Below are 12,624 nucleotides of genomic sequence, written 5' to 3'. Positions count from 1 at the left end.
CTCCCACCCTCCCTATCCCACCCCTCCAGGCGGTCACAAAGCACCGAGCTGATCTCCTTGTGCTATGCGGCTGCTTCCCACTAGCCATCCATTTTACGTTTGGTAGTGTAGATATGTCCATGCCACTCTCTCACTTTGTCCCAGCTTACCCTTCCCCCTCCCTGTGTCCTCAAGTCCATTCTCTACGTCTGCGTCTTTATTCCTGCCCTGCCATTAGGTTCATCAGTACCATTTTTAAATTTTTTATACATCTTTATTGGAGTATAATTGCTTTACAATGGTGTGTTAGTTTCTGCTGTATAACAAAGTGAATCAGCTATACGTATACGTGTATCCCCATATCCCCTCCCTCTTGCGTCTCCCTCCCACCCTCCCTATCCCACCCCTCTAGGTGGTCACAAAGCACCGAGCTGATCTCCCTGTGCTGTGCGGCTGCTTCCCACTAGCTAGCTATTTTACATTTGACTTTTCTTAATATCTGTCAAATCTTCCCTCTTTACTCCATTCTTACTGCCATTGCCTTAACACTGACTCTCATCACTTCCCTTCTGGATGATTGCAAGAGTCTCCTGACTCATCACCCTGCTTCCAGTCTTTCTACACATCCCCTTCAAATTTACACTCTACACTGCTGCCACAGTGATAGTCTTAACACACATCTGAGCATATTATCTTCTAGCTTGAAATACTTCAAGGGCTTCTTGTGATCTTCAGGATAAAGTCCAAACTTCTTATCACAGTGCACATAGCTTTCATGACCTGGACCTCTGCCTGGCTTTCCAATCTTGTTTCCCATCACTTCCTCACACATACCTTTGGCTCTAACTGTTTCTCAACTAGGGGTGATTTTGCTCCCGGGGGAACATCTGGCAATAACTGGTGACATTTTTGGTTGTCGCAGCTCAGGGACGTGAGGCGCTACTGGAATAGTGGATAGGATCTAGAGCTACTGCTGCCAAACATCCTACAGTGCACAGGACAGCCTCCCACAACAGTGAATTATCCAGGCCAAAATGTCAATAATAACTGTATCAACTACCTGTAGTGCCTTGGAAACATCATGCTAAATGCCTAAAACATGCCTGGGATGCCTTTCTCTTTTTCATCTTCGTTAACTTCCACTTGCCCTACGAAAATACAGTTAATTCTCATCTCTCCTGGGAAGCCTTTCCTAACCTCTCAGCCTAAACTAGATGTCCCTCCTTTGTGCTCCCACGGCCCCCAGTGCCTATCCCCTCAAGCACTTATTAGATAGCACTGCAATTATTTTATTGTCTATTCTGTAGACAGATTGAACTCCTTGACAACTGGGACTACAGTTTATTCACCTTTGTATTCCCCGTACTTAGCATGGTACCTGTTTCAATAAATGCTTGTTACGTGAATGAATGACCACATGATCTAAACCCATGACTGCTGAGATCCAGAAGAGAGTAGAAGTTATTCCTCGTCATCATCCTCACCACTGGTCTTTCTTTGGGAGATGCCTAAAATATTTACTGTGATGTTTGGCCAGCAAACTTATTAGAAGTTGATCTAGAAAGGATTCCTTCATTTATTCATCAGTATTTCATTGGTTACCTGCTATGTGCCAGACACTGAGCTAGACACTGAGGACACAGCACTGAATAAGACAGACATTTGTAAGTGGTCTCAAGGAACTTACAAATCTAGCAGGTTATACATGTGTGACTGAAATCTAGTTAGTCCAAGTAGACCACCTTGGGGATCTCAGTTAAGGGTCTGGAAATAAAATCTATTTGAAAGTTAGAGTGCTTCCCAGTCTGGTTTGATTTGCTTGAAGCAAATTGACCGTCTTGCAAATCCTTGGTGTAACAGGCATGTCCTTCCCCTGAGCAATACACAGAGTATAAATGCAGCTAAACTTGCTCTGTTTCTGGCCCTGAGTCTCCAGCCATAGGAAAGAATGTATCTGAAAAGAAGAAAGAAGGTTACTGATCTGAATAAGCTGCAAAATAAGTGGAGACCACCCACTTCCTTAATTGGCTTTGTATAAAGAAAATGCAAGCTCATTACCCATCTTGTCAGTTGCCCCACATCTCTGGAGCTGGGGCAGCAATCGAATAATGAAAAGCTCACTAGTGCAGAAACAGTTAACATTAACTATGCTACCGGGTGTCAAGTGAGGTTTGGCCTGTTATCTCTTTTCTAAGAGTCTCTCAAACTCAACTACAACGCCAAGATATCCAAAACAAGGGGGTAAATCGTTAAATTTTTTTCAAGTGGGTCTAATGATATTCACTCGACTTATTTGAGTAGCTTTGGGCTGAACTAATGCTACTAAAAGGCCTATTTTGACCACGATGGGAAAAAATGCTATGGCAAAGGTTGTGTTAAACTCCAGTATATGAGAGAATGGGAGGGACAGTATCCTCCAGATGCACAGAGCAATTTCCAACTGACATAACCTTGGGAGTTACTATGGAGTCTTTGGGCGGCAGAAGAAACCTTCAGCTTCTTTAATTTAACAAATATTTATTGAGCACCTACTATACATCAGGCAACATGCTGGGTGCTAGAGATACTGCAATGGAAAGGGGTGGCAAGACAAAAATCCCTGACCTGGTGGAGTTTACATACTATCGGGTAAACATTTGGTGAACAAAGATAAGCTGCTCTGCGTGTATGGGGGAATTCCTACTGGGCTTATGTTCAGCCTACCTCCCCACCCGTGCACCCACTCCCCCAGGCAGGTCTAGTAAGTAGAGATTGGATTCCTATACAAATTCTGTAACTTTTGGGGAACTGAACTAGATATCAAATCATTGATGAAACTGTCTTGACCCTTAGGTGCAATTGGAGTTTTCCCTTAAACGCTTAACCTTGCCTTTCAGGACTTTTAAGGCTATAAATGGAATCATTCTAGTCTCAGTATCCATAGTTAAGCTCCTCTGTTTGCATGTTCAAATCCTGAGGGTGCCCCTTGGGCATTTGGAGAGAGCATCTAGCGCACTCAGTGGCCTCTGCAACAGAAGCCGAAGCGGCAGCGGGAGTGCATTCCATAAAAGCCTCTCTTCCTAGAGCCCATAATTAGAATGTGTTAACCACATCCTCTTTGCATCTGGTACACAGCAATTGAAGGGTGACAGAGGCAGAATGGAAACGGTACCCATAAAAATGTTCCACTATCTGTAAAGGTAAGAAGTTGGTGTTTATTCTCACTTGCCCACTGGAAGTCAGGTTTTTTTTCCTGCCCGAGATTAGACACCTATGGACTGCACACTATTTTCAGAGCAAGGCATTCTATGTAAAAGACCAGAGTTCCTGGCACATCATAAGAGTTCAAAAAATGACAGCTATCATCATCACCATCTTCACGATGTTAGCAGAGAATGAGGTACTGTAGAAGGAAACACATTGGATTGAGAGTAGTTCAGGTCTGTGATCTGATTTTGTCACTAGTCATGGAGTCTTTGGGAAACTCACTTAATGTGAAGACTGGGATGTCTCACGTGGCATGGTAAGAAGTGCTCTCTGGCGTATGGAGTAAGCGGGAAGGAGGGAGTGGAAGGAATCTGCTCTCAGGAGCAGATTGGGGCTAGGGAGGAAATAATCAAGTTGCATAGTGTTACCAGATATCCAGATCTGCCCTTCACCCTACTCTGTGCCACAGGAGGCTGACCCATCTGGATTGCATTAATGGGCTCCCTTGCCTCCTGACTTCTGGTTGTGTTTGGCACTGGCTGGACATTGGAGGGTGGAAGGAGAGTGAAGTTGGAGTATTTATTCCCTAGGCTGTCTCTTGATGGGTTGAGTACTGGCAGCAGCTGGTTCCCTCTACTGAAGGCCACAGCTCCAATAAAACCACACTCTTCACACTGTTCCCTCTCCTTGGCCCTTCGGGTGGATAATAGCTCCCTGCTATTACTATTTCCTGGGTACTACCCTGTCTCTTGTGAGGTTCCTACACTCTACTCACAGCTTTATAAATATCCCCTTTATGAAATTCTCCCTACATTACTCAGTTTGAGTATGCCATCTGTTTCCTGCCCAGACCTTAACTGATAAACCTGGGTGATTCTTGTACTATATCCCAAGCCCAAGACATTAGCATCATGATGGCATAAGATATCCCTCCTTTTGGTCCCTCAAGCCCCTAGCACAGTGCTTGGCAAATGGTAGGCACACAGTAAAGATTAGTTAAATGAATAAATTAATGGCCTTTTGTCAGGATAGCTGGGTGGTCCAAAGGAAATAGCTAACTCAGGTATAATTCTGGTCATCAGGAGTTCTCGAAGGGCCAGTCTGGTAAAAGGAGCAGCCTTGTGGTGGAGGCATAGGATTTAGGGAGAGCAGGATCCAGCTCTCAGAAAAAGGTTGGCAGAAATTGAGCAAGGATAGTATCTAAGATCCTAGTCACTGACTGAGGTTAACGATAGGGCCCAAATATGGGTATTTAAGGACAGAAAAAGCAGCAAGGCAGAGTTAGTCTTAATCATTGACGTTTCGGAGGAGGGTGTCCTGATTGATTGATTTAAGGTCTGGAATCTATGGAGCAGGGGTGAAGGAGTCTAATTCACTAGGCCGGCATAGTTTGAGACTCTTAACTAGTCATCCATGTAAGGTATTTATTGAGCTCCTTGTTCTGATTTTGACACTTACCAAACAATCTTCAGGACTCAACTCGGTTTTCATTATCTTCCTTCTTAGGGACAGAATGCACAAAGTAGCCAACAAGTGCTATTTTTCAGTGTAAAATAAAGAGTGACTGTGTGTGTAAGGTTAACAACATGGGCATTAGAATAAGACAGACTTTTATAAGAATCCTAACTTGACCAGCTTGGGTAAGTCTTAACCTTTCTGAATCTTCGTTTATTTACTTTAAAAATGAAGGTGGTGATAGTACTTTTCTCGTAGTGTTGCTATGAGTGTTAAATGAGATAATTCAATATAAAGCACTTAGAACATTTCTTGGCATATAGTAAATACATAGTAAAGTAATTTTAGTTTATCATTTATATTAATATTTGACTTTCTGTTTTATCATGGAGCAATCCCTTGGAGTTTGATTAGCCCTAGAGCAACACATAAAATTAAGTTTCTGAATCCGCAGAACTGAGGAGATCCACGACCTGTGGCCAATCCTCATGATGCCACCGCAGCCATTCCCTAGCACATTTCTATGCCAATCACTAGCATTGGCCAGAGGAGAAGAGTTCTCTCTCCTCTTGGCTCCCCCAGCTTTTTGTTTTGCTTCTGTCATAGTGAGCTCTGTAAGGGAAGGGGAAGACACAAAAGTAGGGGCTCAGATACACTTGTTGAAGATTTTTAAAATAAAATTTCATTTCCATACATCCTTCTAGGACCTCAACCTCTTCTGAAGAATAAGTTGGGCACTTTCAGGGCGCCTGCTTCTCTCTTCTTGTTCCAATCCCTATTCCTTCCACTCCCAGACACCTGCCTCTTGCTCTGAACAAGTGTTGGAAAGCAAATATGGCCGAAATAAATACCATTCAAGCAGTGCCTACACTGCAGGGAGCCCATAAAAGGAGAAGGCCCCTCTAAACTGGAGATCTGTTTATTTTGCAATTAACAAAAGGTCAGGAGGCCTGGCATAGAATCCAAGTGTTACTCTGCTGTGTTAGCAAGAATTGTGGGGTTTGAAAGTTATTGCTGGGGATTTGGAATTTTTATTATGAATTCCAGGAAGCCAAAGGTTTCTGGGTAATATGTGAATCACAGCAAAGTATTCTGCCAACCTTTGACCCAAAGTTAGCTCCTTTTTGGTGATATAAAAGGTCAATAGGTCATGGGAGCTCCTCTGTGTTACCTTAAAATGACCCCTTTTGAGGATGTAACAGATTATTAATCAGGAGCCATATCAAGGAGCTATGGCTAGGGAGGAGCGAGCTTTCAACCTTTGATTTAGGAGCTGGGAACTTACAGTTCTCTTTCTTCCGTGGAGCCCTAAATTGGCTTGACATAAGTTTAACAGGAACTTTTATTTAGCTGTGGTTCTTTTCATCACAGGGTATTATGGGATATCATCCATTCAAAAAAAGTGTTGAGCACCTACTATGTACTAGGTACTGAGCTAGAGTGATGAAGACACATGAAAGAATAAGAAGACTTTGTCTTCAAAGTACTTAAAGTCCAGTGGGGACACAGACACGGAAACAGAAATGCAGTAAGTTGTTATGGGTGATGTGGCGGAGTATGTACAGAGAGACCAAAAGGAAAGAGTGGCCCAATGTAGCCAGGGAAAAAGGGAGGGACAGGAAAGACCTCATAGAGGAGGTAGCAGAAAGCATCTTTTAAATAAGAAAAGCGCCTCCCTAAGATTCGCTTCCACCTGCTTTGGCCACAGCATCACTGATCCTGCATTTTCTTTAGCCCTCTTCTGTTGGCTTGTACCTACTTGTACTTTGAAAATTGGTTTTGAAGTCTTAATTGTAAGATTGTGCATCTCAAATTCGTTGACTTTGCCTTTGAAGCTAAAATGCTTATGCTCTACTATCCCTCAGTTAGTGCATATATTACGTTGGTTAACAATGGAATAGTTCTGTACTACGTGTGTCATCTCAGACCGGAAACTTCTTGGAAGGGGAATCCCTTTGTTGTTATAAGCTGCCTGCCTCATAAGCATTTAAAGCTTATTTCATGGGCTTCCCTGGTGGCGCAGTGGTTGAGAGTCCGCCTGCCGATGCAGAGGACACGGGTTCGTGCCCCGGTCCGGGAAGATCCCACATGCCGCGGAGCGGCTGGGCCCATGAGCCATGGCCGCTGAGCCTGCGCGTCCGGAGCCTGTGCTCCGCAACGGGAGAGGCCCGCGTACCGCAAAAAAAAGCTTATTTCATGAGGTGCATGCTGGGAGGTGAAGGGTGATACGCATTTGGGCTACAAATCCCAGTTCAGAGTATTTTCCTCTTAGCACCAAACTGCCTCAGACCCTCAGTCACATTTCTCACCTGCTCCTCACCAGGTAAGCTCACCAGGTAAGCTCCTATCACCAAGTCTTGACTCTCCCTTTCTATTGAAGAGAATCAGAACCAGAAAAGCATCATTGTTTCTTTTTCATTCCTATGGCTCTCAAAATGCTTTCTCAACAGCAAGTCACAATTCCTGTCATATAGGAAACAAATACAACTATAGATTGACGTGTGTGTGTGTGTGTGTGTGTGTGTGTGTGTGTGTGTGTGTATACACATATATAAAACTGAAGACCTATTTAAAGCTTCTGAACCTGGCTAGATGTCTTCTTGGGAAACTCCAACTACCACATAAAGACTAGAACCCTTGCCATGATGGGCTCCCACATGCTTTAGAGATGAAGTGCTCTTTATCTGATTAGAAAAATGAAATTCTCATTTAAATATTCTCTTTCTACATGTCCGTTAAATAGCTTATGGTTAACTTTTTTCTGAGCATGCATTTATAGCTTGATGATCTTAGAAAATATTATTCAAAAATAACACATCACAGGTATCATTGCAATCCAAAGAGATGTTTCAAAGAGAGTGACTGGCCAGAGCATCCCCTAGGATACCTCTAAGTTATCTTTTTGATGAGCATTTGGGCTTCATGTTTACAAATGAATGAAAGCTAATTTAATTTAACATTAGCTTAATAACTGTCATGAGACCAAAAGAGAGTCAGTCAAAGAAAAACAAATCTGTTTGGCACTCTGCAAGAAAGTCGGTGCCCATTCTTGCTGTAATGCAACTTTCCAGTGAGAACCAAGGTAAATAACAAGTTGGGAAAAATTGTCACCTATTGATCCTAATAGTGAGATGTCAAACAATGTGTCTCAAATTAAGAGAGAGGGTGAGAGAAATCCCCTGTTTTTCTTTACCACTTGCAAACTACTTGAAAATCTGCCTCAGCAAAATCTCATCTATTTGGACTAATGGGGGTGGAGGCAAGGAGACCAATGTGAATTAGTGACAGGTTGGAATTCTGGAATGTTTTAAAACATGCCCTTTTATTAGTTGAAGTCTATGTGTACAATAACTCAAGCTAACTGTTCACAGTGGTTCCCAAGAGAGATTCTCAGAGACTTGCTTTCGTGAATAGATAAGACCCATTTGTTATTAGCAGTTTCCATTGACTCATAAACAATGTGCTGAAGTCCTTAGAAACAGTTTTTTCCTTTACGGAGTTAAAAATGCATTTGCGATGTGGTTTAAAGAATCCTGCCCAGCAAACTTCTTCTTCAGGGAGAATGCAAAGAGATCCATCTGTTTCTAGAATCTCTCACACACAGTTGGTGTCCCCTGAGGGACTGAGGTGTGACTGTGCTGGTGGGGTGAAGTAAAGGAGGTTCACCCACCTGTCTCTGTTAAGAGAGGCATAGAATGTAGAGTTAGGAGAAATACCCCCTCCCCACCCCGGCGTCTGCTAGAGCACTTCTGGTAGCAGGAATGGAGATCACTACCTCTGGAAGCTGGTCAGTGCTACTGTTTAGAGATGGGTTTCCTTTACTCTCCATTCTTCGAGGGGAGAACAGCCCCTCTAAGCCTCTGTGAATGTGGATTTGCCTCCCTGCCTCCTCCACTTGAGTGTGAAAGTGGGAAGTTGATCTGGTTGCCCACCCATCTCCTTTCCTCCCCCACTTCTTCCTCTCTCATCCTGGAACCCTGTAATAAAAAACAAGAAGGAAACTGTTAGCTGAAAACCAGTCTTGTCCCTTCTTGGGTTATTTGCCTACTCATTAGGAATTGTGGAAGATCCTAACCCTTCAAGATTCGAAAGGACTATAATTTTGGACTGTATGACAAGCAGTGGCGTTGCTATATTTTTGAGAAATGGATCAGGGGCACCATCTAGTCAAATCACGCTGTGTGGACAGCGTGCCGTCCTTCCATCCCAAAATGCACTCACCTTTGCTCTGTTAGGTAATGTAAATATCCAGCTGCCTGTCCATATCTGGGCTGAATGTTTGTGTTCTCTTGTCTGTATGGCCTTGACACGCCTGGCCACATCATGAAGGGTCTGTATTACAATGTAAACTCCAGCAAAGGGTTTGGGTTTGTTAATCTTTGAACAATTCTCACAAAAAGAGGTTTAGTAAGTGCTTAAATTTTTTTTAATTGTGGTAAAGTACACGTAACATAAAATTTACCATCATAATCATTTTTACGTGTACAGCTCAGTAGTATTAAGTATTTTCACATTGTTGGGCAACAGATCTCCAGAACTTTTTCATCTTGTAAAACTGAAACTCTATACCTATTATGTGGTAAACTCTCCATTCCTCCCTCTTCCCAGCCCCTGGCAACCAACCATTCTACTTTCTGTCTCTATGAATGTCACTACTCTAGACACCTTATTTAGGTGAGATCATACAGTATTTGTCTTTTTGTGGCTGGCTTAATTCATTTAGCATAATGTCCTCAAGGTCTATCCAGTTGTAGCATGTGTCAGAATTTCCTTCCTTTTAAAGGCTGAATAATATTCTATTTGTATGCATAAATGCTGCTATGAACATTAGTATACAAACAGCTGTTAAAGCTTCTGCTTTCAGTTCTCTTGGACATATACCTAGGAAAGGAATTACTGGATCATATGGTAATTATATTCTTAACTTTTTGAGGATATTAAGTTTTTTAAGGAGGCAGAGAAACATAAAGTAGATGCATTATTATATTAGAGTGTCCCATTTCACCACATATCTATTGGGTTCTTACCATGTGCTCAGTGCTGTGTCTGATATAACTTGGAACCTTATGGTTCCTTCTTTTCTCTCCCTACAATATAATCTCCATAAAAGTGGGGATTTTTGTATATTTTCTTCTTCTTTACTGCTGAATGCCCAGAACCTAGGATAGGGCCCGACATTCATTCATTCATTTGTTCAGCAAATACCATTGAATATCTAGTATGTACCTGGTGCAAAATGGTCATGAAAGTCAGTGAGGAAAGCAGTGTTTCCTGTCTTCTTGACTAATGGGCAGAGTGGATGGAAGGAGGTAACAGGGTCTTTCCCAATCACTTTGTTCCCTGTCAGGTAAACATCGGTGATCCCCTACTTGCAAAGGGGGCAGGGGTGAATTTAGAACCGAGAGAGAGCAGCTCAGCTGGAAATGAAGATCAGTGGAGACAGAAGCTTTTTCCAAGTGGTCCTGGACAGACAACCGCCCATTCACAATACTGAAGCCATATTGAATTAGGAAGAGAGCAGAGAGCAGTACTTGACTATCCAAACCAACTGCTTATCTTAGCAGGGCACAATCAACTCTTGACTGAAAAGAATTTTATTTCACGTTTGCATCAAATCTGAGTGAGGAAATGGGGAGCCACTATGGCCCAAGCAGTGCTTTCAAATTAGGGGGCTTAAGATATTACCTCGTACCTAGTCAGTCCCACTGAGTTCAACAAGGTAGTATTTACAGAATATTCTCGGAGTTCTCTGGGGTTCACAAAATGGTGCATTCATTTAACAATGCCAATTTAAGTCCCCTTCCCTAAATTAGCATGAGATATCCTATTGAAAAAGTTTGGCTGGTAGGAAAATACCTAGGGTTCCTTATAAAGCCCTCAAAGGCACTTTGCTATTCTGTGCTGGTTCCAAATATGCAGCATTTCTTACCCCTTCTGAGAGCCTCAGAGATTTTCCTTGTCTATTTTTCTACTTTTAAAACAACCACCACGGCTCATTCCATTTCTTAGGGTCCTTTTCACTTCCTTTGGGGTAGGCTGTAATCTCTCCCTTATCCTCTTCTTGCTGTCCTCCCAAACAGTGTTGCTACTTCAAGGGAATAAGAAAGTCACCAATACGGAGAACAGTTATGCAAGCTCAAGCCATTTCACAAAGTTCACAAAAATCAGTGTCCCTGCTTCCTTTCCTTTAAGGTACCCAGAAGCCCCAGCATACTCCTGCTTTCTTTTATCTGTGACGGTGGCACTCCTTATTGCTTATAGGATAAGGCTACACTAATTAGCCTAGCATTCGAGGCCCTCTATAAGCAGACTAAGGTCTACCGCTCCATTATTATCTCCCACTCGTCTTCCAGTCTACAGAAACTGCTCCCGTCAAACGGTCTCCTAATTGTTCCCCCCCACCCCACCCCGCAAAACTATTTTCATTCCTGTTTCCTGGTCTTTGTTCACATTAATTCTTTCAGGCTCTCTGCTACTCTTTCTTCAGGACTTGGAGTCTTACCTTTTGTGACCACCCGGGCCCTTTGGGCAGAATTGCTCCTTCCTTGGAATTCCAATAATCCTTCTAGTGTGAGCCACTTCTCTGGATTTAGCACACCGGAGTACACGTGTGTGCAGGTGTGCCTAATGCAGATGCCTATTATATCTGTAGGGCTAACAGTACTAGCACTGAGTAGGGACTCAGTAAACATTTATTTTTAATGATGATGTCATGTTCTTGAAGGCTGTTCTTTCTTTCCCTAGGTAATGTTTACTAACGTGAATGAAGCGCTGCTGAGACTTGCTCATGTTTTTAAAAAGATGAGGATGGTGATGACTCAGTGGCAAGATCTTTTGGCCGAGAATTCATCTTGAAAATACTTGTACTAACCTAGCAACACACATGTAACAAGGGGAAACAGCCCAAATAGGCTTAAGATAAAGCAGGAGAGATTTTTAGGATTTTAGTAAGCAAGACTTTCTCTTTCTTTCTTTCTTCCTTTCTTTCTTTCTTTCTTTCTTTCGTCAAAGTGATTAAACACTGGAATGAGCTATAGAGGTAGATTATTGAGAAGATTTGGAGGGGTGGACAATTTATTCATTCATTCAAAGGAAAACTGGGAGGCAAAGTAAAGGAAGGGGGAAAAGTTTAAGTATGAGGGATTTGGCATTTATCCATGGAAAACAGAGGAAGGCGGATACAATCTTTTTTTCTTCTTGCACTTTTTGGTCTCTCAACTATGTATGGCTTCCCCAGCAGGATGAAGAGCTTGTGGTGGGTGGAGCTGCTTCTTCGCTGTGTTGTAGAGCCATCAATCAGGCCAATAAAATAAAAGAAGGCAGCAGATGTTTTTCTCCCCAAAGAAGGGGTTGGAATGGTTACCGAGTAACTGTTTTTCTGGTAATGTCCATATACCTTCAGTCACAAAACGATACAAACAAACAACCATAGCTCTGATATACTTCGCCCAAAGTAATGTTGTGGGTGACGGGTAGGGAAGGACGTGCTATTACGAAGAAGGGGCAACGGGAGTTGGAAAAAAGATAGGCTCGAACATGTGGCAGGACAGGAAGTAAAAGAATAAAAATAAGTGGTGCGAAAAGTCACTGAAGGAAAAATATGAAAACCAAAAAAAAAAAAAGTTAGTGGGACACTCACTACATAGAAAACAAGTTTGGAAGTTTGTGATTAGATTCTTGGAGGAATGTGTAGACTGTGGCATATACTGCACAAAAAGCTGATGATCAAAGCCAGCATAGAACGCGTCAATCCCAGAAACATCGGAGCTTGGACTGCTCGTTCACGCAATAATTTTAGGTGTCCAAGAGCAGGAATCTGTATTTTTAATAAGGGCTTCTACTGATTCTTAAGATCAAGCAAGTTTGGGAAGCACTCTCCTGTAAGGTAGTAGAAGGAATTTCCATCAAAATGTGAAACATCAAATGATTTCACTTGAAAGACAACTCATACAAAAGACAGAAGGAGAAGCGGGATAAAAGACTGAAATTTTGATTTGGGGAATA

This window comes from Monodon monoceros, unplaced genomic scaffold (genome assembly GCF_005190385.1).
Source record: "Monodon monoceros isolate NGI ecotype Baffin Bay Population unplaced genomic scaffold, NGI_Narwhal_1 Super_Scaffold_22, whole genome shotgun sequence".
NCBI classification, from domain to species: domain Eukaryota; kingdom Metazoa; phylum Chordata; class Mammalia; order Artiodactyla; family Monodontidae; genus Monodon; species Monodon monoceros.
This window is presented reverse-complemented; position numbering follows the sequence as displayed.